General features: G+C 39.6%; 1 long non-coding RNA gene across 2 annotated transcripts in view; it reads left to right on the forward strand.

Moving 5' to 3' along the window:
• The window catches only part of LOC119151591, a 166,815-nt gene that overhangs the window by 38,319 nt on the left and 114,231 nt on the right, over positions 1 to 14,265 (forward strand). For both annotated transcript variants that reach the window (XR_005105468.1, XR_005105467.1), the window contains exon 3: positions 307 to 414. This is a non-coding gene — a long non-coding RNA (uncharacterized LOC119151591). The remainder of the gene's footprint in view (positions 1 to 306; positions 415 to 14,265) is intronic.

Raw genomic sequence — 14,265 nt, forward strand, 5'->3', positions numbered from 1 at the left:
CCTGCCTGTGTGTTCCCGCTGAGGTTTTTGTTTGGTGAGAGTTGGGTGACCTTGCCTCGTACAAATACATGACGGCATCAGTCAGCTGACCTCTGGTGATCAAGACAGACTTCCACATTCTCTCTTAATGTCTTTAGTTCCTGTTCAAGCATATGCCCCATGTAGGATGTAAGCGATCCCATGTAATTTCGTCTGGCAGCTCTCTTTGGAGGCTGTCAGCAGGGCTCCCCAATAAGTAGTTCTACAATAGTCTTCCTGCACAATGCTTGACCTAATATGTGATCAGCTGTGTGTTTCTTTCCACAGCAAAACATTTGGAAAATGACACAGCCTGAAGAAAAATAGGAACTGAAAACCTGGCTCGAGATTTCCTCATGAACCAGTCTGCTCCTCTGCATCTGTAGGAAGGGACAGGTAGGCTGTTGCAAGAGTGCTCTGTGAGCCCCGCTGTTAGCCAGTCTCTTGACTCTGCATGTGGCAGTGACTCCTGCTGAGTTCCTGTGAGTTTTTTGCATGCAGCACTTCTCCCTGCAAAGTGGCAACATGCTGGGACACAAAGTGGAAGGTCCCATCCTGCTGTGAGCACTGCACAGAATGGGAGGACAGTTGTGATGGGTAGGAACTGAGCTGCGATGGTGTTGTGGGTAGTTCCTGCTGTGTTTGGAGTCAGTATGTGTATGTTTGAAGTTTACTGGGGATGCAGAGTAATAATGCCAGCACAGGTTTCTGAACAGTTCCTTGCTGCATAAATAGCCCCATTCATTTCAGCAAACTGCTCTGAATGTAACCCAGCTGCCAGAGTATAGTCATATGCCTATGCAGCTCTTCCTTGTTTTATTTAATTTTGCTCTTCCAAAAATGTCACTGAAGCTCCCAGAAATTTTGCTTGGGTGAGGACTGTGTTAAATCATCAAAAAATTTCAGGAGCTGAGACCAGATAAGAATGAAAATTGTAACAGTGTCCACAGTAATCACAATTGAAACCAGTTTTTGCACTAAAGTAATCTGTCTTCCTTTTCCTGATGTGATGTTGTGAATGGCAGTACCTTGTTTCCTTTTGCAGTCCCAGTATTTTTACTGCGTCCTTTATCTTTGTCTTTTGGGAAGAGCAAATAAAAACAAAGTTTTGCTTTACATTTTTGTTTGAAGATAAACTGGAACATTTTAACAGACTAGCTTTAAATGATTGTTTACTTTTGCAGTGGTCAGGGCCAGTACTCAGGGCTATAGCTACAGGGCTAAACTCCTGTGTTCCTTCTTAACAATTTAGGAGTCAATATTTCTGAAAGTGTGGAAAGGATGGCATTGGTGCAAAGCACTGGGTGTGCTGCCCACTTTGCCTGAGAGAACTGCAAGACTGAAAGAACAAGAGTGATGTAGGTCAGTCTTGGGGAAGTGGCAGAGCACGATCTGTGAATTATACTGATGTATACAGATATGTGAAGAGGGATTTTCTTTCTTTCTTCTTCTTTTTTTTTTTTTTTCTTTACTGGATAAACTTTCACTACCTGCTAAATTTAGACTCATTTCTGAGAAGCCAGAGCTGAACCACACCCTTGAAATATGAAGGGCTCTTGCATTAAACCATTGTGCTACCCAGAGGGCTCAGTCAAATAAGGACAAGTTTGCAGGCAGGTGCAATTGCCTTTTAGAAAATTGATAGATGGTGCTTCTGCATGCTGTAATGTGTTGTTTTTAGTCTTTACAAAATACAGCTTGCATTCTGTTAAAACTAGTAACAAATCATGCATCTGGAACAAAGAGGATTGGAGCTGAGCAATATATTACATTTAACTGCAATCTGGTTCAGATCCCCTGATTCCTTTCAGTTTAAACTGCAACAAATATACTCCTCGTCTTCAGTATTATCACTTGTTGTAGCATTTAACAAAGGTCATAGTGACCCAGAGGAAGCTTAAGAGGAAAGTGTTGTGGTGGATCTTGGAAATGGAGTTTGACTGTGATGACAGTGGGCATGAAGCCAAGCCCAGATCTCCTGCATGTCTTTCGTTTATACTCTTTTATTTTTCCTTATGCTGGGCTGGATTCAATCATGCAGCCACATTTATGGATGAGGCAGAAATCTGCAATAATTAGTACATCTCTCTTCTCTGATGGCTTTTTTTTCAAAGGAATACTTTAAATTGTTTACTTTTTCTGTGGTTGAATTGTTGAATTAATAACAAAAATGTAGCCACTGTTGAAAAGAACAGTCTTCCAGTGAATGCCTGAACATTTAATTCTGTGCTTAGTAACCACCATCTTGTCAAATCTGGTGACAACCTTTCTCTTAATGGGGATTCATCTACTCAGGTCACTAGGTTCAACACTGTATTACCCTTTTAAATTTTTTTTAATTATTTATAATTTTATTTGTACTTAAAAGCTGGCTGATTAGACTGGTGCAAAACTCTTTGGGAAGTGATATCAATTCTGGTATCAACTAGTATTCACTTACTGACTTTATAGTGTTTCTGTTTAATGTAGTGAGCAATTTTTTAATAGCTAAAGTATTTCAAAACTTTTAAAAACTAGTAAGATATGAATCAGTAGAACTCCATTAAATGTTCTGATGGTAACTTATTTCATGGTTCTGAACTGCCAAAGCTATCCTGATTTTCAAAAATTTCAGATATAAACCCTTATTCTTATTAAAATTTATTGAATCTTATTTCACAGACATTTGTGCCATTCTTTATACCATCTTTTGCAACATCAGAGAAACTATCCAAGTAGGCACACATATGTTTAGGCAGATTTATAGCTGCTAGTGTTTCCTGGTATAAAATACTCAGAAGGTCTGTTTCTAAGAAATTGTTGGAGCTTTGATGTATCACATAGTTTAAAAAAGTTTTCTTAAGTTTATTTTTAAAGGGCAATGTCCATGTCTTGCACGGTTTTTTTTTTCAAATGCAGAATATTGGCTTTGTAACACACCTTGGTTCTGTGTTTGTCAGTTGTTTGTGCTCAGATCTTACTAATGTATGGATTACCATACTCTTGCATTGATTATGATTCCTCTTTTCTCTGGGCAAGAAATAACCTGCAGTGCCTGAGAAGTATGTGTTCAGGAACGTCGCATACATTACTTATGTTATGTCCAGTAAAAAAATGTTCATATTTTTGAAACACAACCAATTTCTTGCCAGAGCACTTTCTCTGTTCTTCTGTTACGGTTCCTGTAGCGAAGAGATGTTTGGGAGTGGGGTTGCTACTCTCATGTATGTAATAGATTAAATTTCTTTCCCTGTGTCCATCTGGTGTAAATATTCTGCATTTCTATGTCCTTTCATATTTGAAAATATATATATGGATGACTGATTTTTTCCATGAGTTCTGTGGTGCTGTAAATAATACCTGAAGTTTTAAATCTGTGCAATCTCAAAAGACAAAATCTGAAAAGTAAAACCTACAAGCTCAAGTGAACCCAGCTGCTAATGTGTAGAAATAAGCTGGTTTTAACATATTTTTTTTTTATGAAGGTAGGAGTTACTTTTGCAAAGAGAAGTCCTTCAGTGCCTGTGTAGTTCAAATTACCTAATTTTTGGTTTAAATGTAAGTACTCTTATTTTAGTGTTTTATATAATCACAAATATAAATATTTGCTTTTGTTTTGCTTCTAACTGCGTCATATACATCTTTCTATTGCATAGGAAATACTGGTATTACTGACATTATCTTGCAGTGATGTTTCAAATACAAATTGTAGAAATCCAGGTTTTGTGTGATGATATTCTTCGAATTCATGCACTTAGTCCTGGTCATTATTGTATATTCAGTGCAGTGGAAGTCTGAAAGCCCTTTAAAAACACATTAATCACATTAAAATGTTACTAGTGCTGTTCATAACAGCTACAGGACATACGTATCAAGTCATAGTAATATACTTTTCCAGTAAGCTTCCCTTTCCTATCTTCCTCCTACCATTGTGATTTGTATTTGGCTACAAAGGCAACTGTTGTCTTTAATCAAAGAAAGAAAATGTAGTATTCATAGTCTCAGTACAGTTCTGTGATTAGTTTGTAATAAAGTATATTACAAATATAGCTCTGGCATTGTCTCCAGTTAAAAAAAAAATAAATATTTTATCAGGCCCTTTATTTACCAGAATCACACAGAGTAAAAGTTTAACTATCATGTCAAGGCTATCTTCTCAACAGCACAACAGGCAAATTTAAGTGAATTAGAGAACAAAGTACAAATGTGTTTGCAACCAGCATTTCCCTGAGATAATTCACATTTCACTATGTACTTATGGAATACAACTGTGACACTTAGTTGATGTATACATGCTGAGTAGATAAGGGAGGGGGAATCATGTTGTAACATACTTCCCTCGCTGACTCACAGCCTCTTCAGCACCTTATCAAGTCTTCTATCCAACCCCAACTAATTTCTGCCTGTTTTAAATCTAATTACCCCTGTTTCAAATAGTGCATACAACTAAAAATGTTAGAATTCCACTTATTTGTAAGTGAACTTCCTACTGTGTTGGCTATTATGATCATGGTAGTCAAGCTGGCCGTCTCACAGAAGGCACCTCTGATGAGCTAGCAAAGTTCCTATGGAGCGAAGAGACTTTAGAGACAAAACCTGGCCCTGCTAAAAGTCAATGATGGTTTTGTTGTTGACTCTGATGGCTTCAGAATTTGTAAGAATTGCTTCAATTTGTCCTGCGATCTGCTTTCTCAGAGCATTATGTACAAACAGGTCTTTTCTTCAGTAGCACTGTGGCCCCCTGGACTTTGGGATGGGGGGCTCACATAGGGAACAAGAACAACTCATTGTAAACTTCCTTTCTGGACTGTAGAAACAGACAGGCATTCCTGAGGACACAAATAAGAAGATGCATCATATTATCTGGTGTATCTTAAAATTTCTGATTAAGAATTTAAGAATTTATCCCTAAATATGCCAGTTCTTTTAACTAAGTGACATGTCACCACATTGGTCTAGAACTAATACAGTCACATTTCATTATCTCCTGTGATTCTGTGGAACAAAACCCTTTAAAATCTTGTAGGATGATCTAAATACTTCTTTTTTTTGTGTCTGGTATTATTTTAAATGCCAGAAAAATCCCCAAAGAATTTTAATTTTATTAAGGAAATATATTTTTAAAAAGATTAAAGCTTTGCTTCTGATTGTTAAAGTGGTATTAAAACAAGGTGGAAATGTGTTTGTAGTTAATTCCCAGAGGACTCTGTGTCAGAAGAAATGTCACTCTGTATTCTCCTTTTTAGGAAGGTGGCCTCTGCCAGATGTAAGCCCAGAAATGGCAATTGTCATTCACATAAATGACTAGCAGGTTTATTATGCCAGTCTCTGGGGCCGTCTTGAATTTTCGCAAGAAGCAAAGAGCAGGCCCATAAGAAAAAAGTAATCCTCATGGGAACAGTAAAAATATGTTGGTATTGTTTAATTCTTTCATAACATACTAAATTAATTTATTTGTTTTTGAGCCTTTTAAAGCATAATGCCATCAGGGAATGTGTTTTTCATATAGTTCTCTTACAAATATATTAAAGTTTTAGAGAGAGCAGTCTATGAGTAAACATCACTGGTCATCTACATTGGGTGACTGGGAGACAGAAGGCTTGGTTTTTTGCTGCTTTACATTCTGTATAGTAATTGGCATCAGTGCAAATTGATCTTATCTGTATATTTTGAAATCTTTTTGCACAGATGTAGACAACTGCAGAACTTGCAGGACTGTGGAGTATCGGATTCACATTGTTCATAAGTTCTTGCAAAGCACCCTGTCACTCTGTCATAATACTTACTGTTCAGTAGGTGCTTTTGATGACTTCTCATGTTTGGCTGGTAACATATAGTTCAGCTGTGTTTCTTCCAAACCACTCAAACGCTGCGTGATATGCTCTAGACTAGGCCATTAACTGAGAGGTGAATGAAACTTACAATCTCCAGTTAACTTGCTGTTCAGTTGCGTTATATGTGTAGGAGAACCCTATTATTTAAGTAAATTGAAGTAAGCTGAAGGGAAACATTCTCTGTTCAATATGCAACGGGTAAAAAAAGAATCTCTTGGTTTTTTTGTTCCCCATCATTCCATTGGTCATTCACAAGGTAATAGTGGCAAAATGCCAACGTTGCAAGAAAAACTAGTTTTACAGCTTTTTGGAGAGATACCAACACCAGAAACTATTATACTGTAATAGCTTCTCTTCTGTTTATATGGAACACTTTTTGATTTCTGAAGCTGTACATGTTAAAGAAGAAAAAAAGCCCAAACTTTTACCAGATGATTCACCATCTTTGCCATTTCTGTAGTAGCTTCCGCTCTCTACTATACATCCTGGCAGGTATTTTGAAGAGTGAAAAAGAGCAGAAGCCATTGAAAGCTTCTGGAGCTGTCAGGTTTCTCCAGATATTATCCGTCTGTCTACTTATTATCTGTAATAATTTTCTGTGACTTGCCATATATATCTAGATATAAAGAAAGCCAGCATATCAATCATTTTTACGAATACTGCAAAGATCAGAGTTAACCTTTGGGTCAAAAACACTTCATTTATTTGGAAACATAGAAAGAAGTTGATGCTTGGACATAGCTTGGCAGGTTTCCCTTAGCATCAGTGGAGCTCTGTCAATTTATGCCATGCTTCTCATTTGCAAAATCCCCCTTACTGAGTCCACTGACTATTCTTTTCAGCAGACTTCATCTTTTTGATTTCCTCTTACTGTTGTCATGAAATGAAACTAGCAATGGTAAGAATAATATAAGTTATATACTTTGCAACAGAGGCAAAAGAGTCTTATAAACTTTTGAATTTAACTTCCAATTTTTTCCCAGACAGTCAACATACTATTTTCCTCTACCAGAATCACAGAATGATCAGGGTTGGAAGGGAACTCTGGAGATCATCTAGTCCAACCCCTCTGCTAGAGCAGGTCGCGCAGAGTCGCATCCGGGTGGGTTTTCAATGACTACAGAGAAGGAGACTCTACAGGCTTTCTGGGAAGCCTGTTCCAGTGCTTTGTCATCCTCAAGGTAAAGAAGTTCTTATACTGAGAAGGAACTGCCTGTGTTTCAGTTTGTGCCCGTTGGCCCTTTTCCTGTCACTAAGCACTACTGAAAAGAGCCTGGCCTCATCCTCTTGAGACTTTCCATTAAGATATTTATATGCATTGATGAGGTCCCCTCTCAGTCTCCTCTTCTCCAGGCTACACAGGCCCAGCTCTCTCAGCCTTTCCTCATCAGGGAGGTGCTCCAGTCCCCTCAACATCTGCATAGCCTTCACTGGACCCCCTCCAGTAGTTCTCTGTCTCTCTTGGACTGGGGAGCCCAGCACTGGACACAGCACTCCAGGTCCGTGGCCTCACCAGGGCAGAGTGGAGGGGGAGGTTCACCTCCGTTCATCTGCTGGCCACACTTTTCCTAATGCACCCCAGGATCCCACTGGCCTTGGCCACGAGGGCTCACTACTGGCTCATGGGCAACTTGCTGTCCACCAGCACTCCCAGGTCCTCCTCCACAGAGCTGCCTTCCAGCAGGTCAACCCCAGCCTGTACTGGTGCGTGGGGTTATTCCTCACTAGCTGCCTTTATTGAACTTCATGAGGTTTCTCCCCACCCAACGTCCAGCCTGTCCAGGTCTTGCTGAATGGCAGCGCAGCCTTCTGGTGAATCAGCCACTCCTCCCAGTTTTGTATCATCAGCAAACTTGTTGAGGTTACCCTCAGTCCCTTCATCCAGGTTGTTGACAAGTAAGTTTAACAGGACTGGACCCAGTACTGACACCTGGGGAACACCACTAGCTACAGGCCTCCAGGCAGGCTCTGCACCATTGATCACAACCCTCTGACCTCTGCCATTCAGCCAGTTCTCAATCCACCTCATCGTCTGCTCATCTAACCCACACTACCTGAGCTTACATATGTTGTGGGAGACAGCGTCAAAAGCCTTGCTGAAGTCAAGGTAGAAAATATGTCCCCTCATCTACCCAGTTAGTCATTCCATCATAAAAGGCTATCAGGTTAGTCAGACATAATTTCTCCTTGGTGGATCCATGTTGACTGTTCTTGATGACCTTCTTGTCCTCCACATGCTTTGAGGTGACCTCCAGGATGTTCCACCATCTTTCCAGGGATGGAGGTGAGGCTGACCAGCCTGTAGTTGCCTGGGTCCTCCTGGTTGCCATTTTTGAAGACTGGAGTGACATTGGTTTTCCTCCAGCCCTCAAACACCTCTCCTGTCCTCCATGACCTTTCAAAGATGATGGAGACTATCTCAGCAATAATATCTGTCAGCTCCCTCAGCACTTGGGAGTGCATCCCATTGGGGCCCCAAGATCAGGACACCCATCTGTGGGTTTGGTTAAGTGAGCTGATAACAAACATGTTAGTCCATGTCTAACAATTCCTGGGTGGTATTAGCCACCAGCACAAGTCCACTATGACCAAACTTGAGCTTCTTAACTTCTCACCCAAATCTTGCTCAATATCTTCCTTGCTTGATCACCATCTTGCCTACTGTTCAGGCTTTTGACCTGGAAAGTCATATTCAACAGACACATTCTCTAAGTCATCACTTTCACATCTTGATGTCTTTTTTTTTTTTTTTAATATAATTTCTTTAAGATAAGCCATTGTCATCCATCCACATTCATTCAGCTCTGTCCTACCAAATGGGAACTACTTTTCTTTGGGTTTGTGGCCTTTCTTATCTTCAGCCTCTGTTTCACTGTTCAGATGCTATCTCCAAGAAGGGCTTCTAGTTGGCTACTGATAGTGACCTTCATTTCTTGTTTTTTATTTCAGGCAATTACCTTTTTGCTTTCCTTTCTACTACTACTAATGCTTGAAAAGAATTTCCTGTAACCAGCCATTAAAGAAATCTGTGGTCTTACCCTAGACCTTAAAAACTCTGGGGTTTTTTTTGGTCATAGCTAAAAGAAACCTTGGCAAAAACTAGGTTACTAGTGGTAGATCACTACAGGTGGAACTACCAGGTGTTCTATTGTTGCCTTTGGTATTTGTTTCTCTCCCTTTTTATGCCCATAATGTAATTTCATTGGGGCAGAGTGTTATGTGTTTTGCTTACATTGCCACAGTGCCTGACACATTGACGTATTCATGCCTAAATAGTGTTCCTAAGCGTGAAGTAAGGTTAGATAAGCCAGAGCATGTTAGAAAATTTCAGAGTGCCAGTCCTCACTGATTCTGAGCATGTGTCCTGCAGAAGCCATCAGCCTAGGGCAAACTGCAGTAATCACCTGCTACCTTAGCTTCTGTTGGAGGGGCAATAGGTAAGTATGCCACTGAACACTTACATAATGTGGGCCATCTTCAGCACTAAGGTTTTAGCTCCTACATTAAAAAAAAAGTATAAAAGGACTATAGAAGCACAGGGACAGATTCTCTAACAATTGAGTTGTGGGTTCTGTAAGACACATCTATCTGAAATTATAGAACATCTGGGAAAGAGATGTAGTGGGGCTACTCGCAGCTGCAGCAGGAACTGCTGAAGAAATCCTGCAAAAAATGTAGCTAGATATTGAAAATATAGAAAAACCAGTACAATTAGGATTAGATAATCCTTCACATGACTGGGGAGCACTAGTATTCATCTGATGAACACTGTGTGCCATAAAAAGAACAAAGGTAATCTGCAAGGTCAGGCTACAATTCAGTGAACCTAGAAAAATGTCCTAGTCTTAAAGATATGAGATGACAATCTCAGTCCATGTTTTTTTATTCCTTAAACTGCAGATTTTAAGTTCAGGAGTTTATAATAGGAATGTTACCTGCAGATGAACTTTGTGTTTTTATAAATAATAGATGCTTCCATGCCCAGGTTTAGTGGTTTTGCACCACCCAGACAAATGCTCACCTGGGCATAAAAGCTCTCTAGTGTTAGAAAACTCAGGAGCCTGAAATGCAAAGGCAGTTCCACAAGAAATGTGGAGGTGAGATACTGAGAACAGAAAGGATGGCCAAAGGATGTTGAGATGAAGAAACAAAAGACAGAAAACTAGCTAGAAAGGCTGATAAGTTGAGAGACTTGTTTTCTGAAGTGAGGGAGAAAAACAGGGGCTTGAATACAGATGGTTAGATATTACGGAAAATGGGAAAAGGGGAAAGTATGGTTCTTGGTTTTTCCTTCTGAAATGTCTATTTATAGCTTTTCAATGCTGTGATGATGAACTTTAACTTTTGGGTAAACTGCTGCAAGTCATCCCCTTTCACTTTCAGTGAATCCTCATTTTTTGGGGGAAAACTTATAAGCATGTCACTGTTCCCACGTGCAGATATGAAATGCTTAGTCAAGCTCTCAAGCATTAGCATACTTGAGATCATAACAACATGTATACCTCTTCAGGAACATGAATCTTAAATTGACTGTCTGTATTTTCCTGTGGTCAGGAAAAGAAATGGCTAAAAGGGGAATTTGTTTTTCCAGACTGTGGAACAAAGAGTATAATGTTTGAGAGTAAAACAGATTGCTTGTATTCAAGAAATGTGTAAAATTCTGTGAAATATAAAAGAAGAACACCCTTTCCTTAGGACTTGCAAAGCCTTTGCATCTTTCCGTGTTTGTAACAGACTTGTCAAACTTTAGCTTTTAATTTAAAGCTCCTTTTATTTATTTTCACTGATTTTTTTATTACAGCAATAATTTTTTTCATGGGCTTAAGAATTAAACAACAAGTCTTAAAACAACTGATTCTTTGTAAGCTGCTCTTCTGAGATTCCCACCTTGAGTTAGCTATGTAAAGCATGAGCAGTCCTTACAATACAGAGGGAAACTAACACCCCTGCTGGTTACCAGTTTGTGATGTAGTGAACATGAGTTGAATTAGCCTGAATGCCTTCTGTGGTGGAAAGTGTTAGGATTTACTTCAAACTGTAAAGAGTCAAATACTTAAGAGAGAACCCGCAGCGAACTGTAAAATGCTTTATTAGTGTTGTCAAAAATTAGTCACTAGAAACCAGCAACAACTCAGATTTTCCCTTGTGGTATGTTTCTTGCGAGAACAGTGCAGACTGTGTTACGCAAATCTGAATCACAGGCAATCCCCACAGTGTTGTATGGAATCACATTGTCCCTATACTGGCCTTTGGGAAGGATGGATGTCCTGGAGGTCCTTAGTCCAAAGAGATTGCAGGCAATGTGTCCAGGTAGGTCTCATCACTGAAGCACATATATGTCTAAAACTTATTTTCTGTCTGTCTCTCCTGTTACCTGCTTTGGGTCCACTGAGATGATCAGGAAATAGAAGGGACTACTTCCTGCAGCCTTGGGGATATTGGGCGTACAAGACTAGATTTTCTAGCAGTGTCCAAGAAGAAAAATGGCAAGGGGGAAGAAACATCTTGCTCTCCCCTCCCTTCCATTGCCAAACCCCACCATCAAACCCAAGAAATACTGTACACAGGTCAGAGACAAACTCACTGTTTATTTCAAGCTACTGTTAAGAAGCTGTTATTTATTTAAAACTTCAAACAAGGTTACAAAATCATAAGCATAAAAATCAGCAAAGGATGTGCTCTTTCCCCCATCATAACATCAGCCTCAGTATGACTAATTAGCAGGGGCCTGCAGCAATCAGAAAACCCCAAAACTTTTCTCTTTCTTCACAAAGGTTTTTAAGAATAAAACTCATAAATATTGAAAATACCCAGGACAGGAGATGAAAGAGCTCACAGTGTCACTGTTAGAACCTGGCTTTCCCTTGACTCCCTCATAGTAAAGCCTTTCAAGCTGGATCCAGAGAAGACTTGTGCATGCAGAAATGTCTTTGTTTTACTTAGTACCAGCCAATAGTGGACAAAATACTTCTGATATGACAATGATATTTTACATATTCTCCTCCACAATAGACATCATGTACCTGTAATACTAGCCTGACTGAAAGTGAAATGAAAGGAGGAAGGAATCAATACTCTATTTTTTGCCCTCAGCCTGTTTGTCTTGTGCATTTTGGGTAGAATTCCTTCTTGGCAATAATGCAGCAGCAGTAATATTGGGAAAACAAGACCAGATGTGGTAGAAAGTATGGCTGGACAGGTGTGTAGTCATTCCATCTACCTATTATAGAAGAATCTCTGCAGGCAAGACTACAGTCAAGACCATGTGTTGGCACGGGTGCCCAAGAAGGGTCTGTCACTTGGCATGTACAAGAGGCTAGCCTTTCTGTGCCTCTGGCTTCAGTGTGGCAACCCACAAAATATCCTCAGGGTTATAGACCATCTCCCTTATTTCATAGTCCGTATCACCACAAGGTGCTGGACTCCTCCTGAGAAGGCTCTTGTGTTTGTCTTGTCTGCTTTTTGTGGACTTCATGAGATAGACAGGGCTAAACGCTTGAGGCCTGCTTGTCCCAGGCATAGCTGCACTGGAAAAATGCTAATGTTCAATTGTATTGGGCAGAGCATGCCCTGCCCAAAGGCTGACTTGCACTGCTGGCTTTAACTCCTTCATGCTGGGCTGTCCTAGCCTATGGGCTAGAAAACAAACTGATGGAGGAGTTAAGGTCCTGCAGAACTTGGTTATCAGGTTGGGAAGAGGGGTGAAATCTCCCTCTCACTTCAGCAGTCCTGCATAGTAGAGCCTTTAGACTTTGGTGATGGAGAAGGAAACATGTCATTTGGTTTGAATAGGCAGTTCCTCTGCATTCCTTTTGGTGTTAGTTTCCCTTGTTTAGTGTGTGGGTATCGTACATGACAATGGGAAAGAGAGAAATACTGTAGAAAAACAAACAGGGAAAGAGAGAAATACTGTAGAAAAACAAACAAACAACTCCTCCCTCTCTAAAAAAAAAAAAAAGGGATGGGGGCAGAGAAAAAAAACAAGCAATAAGAAACTGTGGTTGTAAAACCACAAAAATTGGCAATGAGGCTCCAAGGCAAGTGTAAGCCTTGAGATTTCTTTTAGCTCTTAAAAAAATAGTTCAACCCCCAAACCCTCCAAAGCACAACAACTCTCTTTCCGTGGATTCCAGTGTAATGATGCTTCCTGCCTCCTGCACCACCACCACCACCACGCACCCTGACCCTCCCCTTCTTTTTAGGAAGATTTGAAAGAATTATTTTAAAGCTTTGGCATAAGTCTTTTTTTGCTGCTTTATGTTCTATAAAGAATGTTAAGTGATTTTTTGCCTGTTTGATTTTTACTTAGAAATTTAAGAAATGCCAAGTCTGTTCTGTTATGGTTTTTCCTGTGTTTTCCTGGATATCTCAGAGGATAGGTATTGATTTCTTTCTCAACAGAACAGCAGGAGTGAATATGCTCCTTCTTTAACAAAGTAAATCTTAATCAAAGCCTGTGTTAGTTGCTGAAAATAAAGAATAATTTTAAACAAAAAAAACCCAAAACCCACCCAAAGACTTTAGAATAATTTCACTTTGCAGTTTCTTTTCCCCAGTTGTTTAGTTTTCACTCTTACTTTTGTAATTCGTGTGGTTAATCATGAGAGTCATTGACAGCAGACTTACTAATGCAAAGGGAGAAAAGTAAGGGGAAAGAAAAACATACAAGGAGGGCTAATATTTAGAAAGGAGCTGCTCTTTGTGCTTCCATATCTATACGTAACATGCTCTGTGGCCCTTTTCTACTTCAGTTCCTTATTAGGTACAGTATGGATAAGAACATGTACACTACTTTTTGTCAAAGTGCATTGAGATACAAGGATGTAAAATTCTACACAAGTTATTCTCCCTGTGTCTTGGAGAAGTGGTATTTGATTCTGTTTGTGTATGAGGGTGATGCAGCCCTATTAACCTTTTTTGGCACCTGAAGTACACAGAGCAAACAAATTATATTAATGAGGAAAAGAAAATCTGATAATTTAAAATTGTGTCCATTAGGTAATCTGTTTTGATATTAGCAATACAAATAAAAAAATTCTAGATACCAGTATCTTGTCCCTGTAAAGCATGTCCTTTTCACAGGCAATGAAAGTGGTGAAACATAAGAAAAGCTATTTTCAATTGCACCTCTGAGGAAGAGGTTATCGGTGATCAGTTTTGGAAATCTTGGCCGACAATTAGTTATGGATGAGAGTGGGGATAGTAGAAGGGTTAATGCAGGGCAAAGGGCATTACTGTCTATTCATGCTATTTTTTCTGTATGAGCTGGGGAGAATCTGTAAATGCCAAATGGGGCAGCAGTCACCAGTGGAGGCCAAACAACAAAAAAGATCCCTCATAAAATGTCATGATTCAACTGAATAGATAATCTCTAATGGTATGGGTATTTAGTATAAATGTGCCTCAAAGGTCCTAATTTCAAAATAATTGCAGC

Source organism: Falco rusticolus, chromosome 7 (genome assembly GCF_015220075.1).
Source record: "Falco rusticolus isolate bFalRus1 chromosome 7, bFalRus1.pri, whole genome shotgun sequence".
NCBI lineage: Eukaryota > Metazoa > Chordata > Aves > Falconiformes > Falconidae > Falco > Falco rusticolus.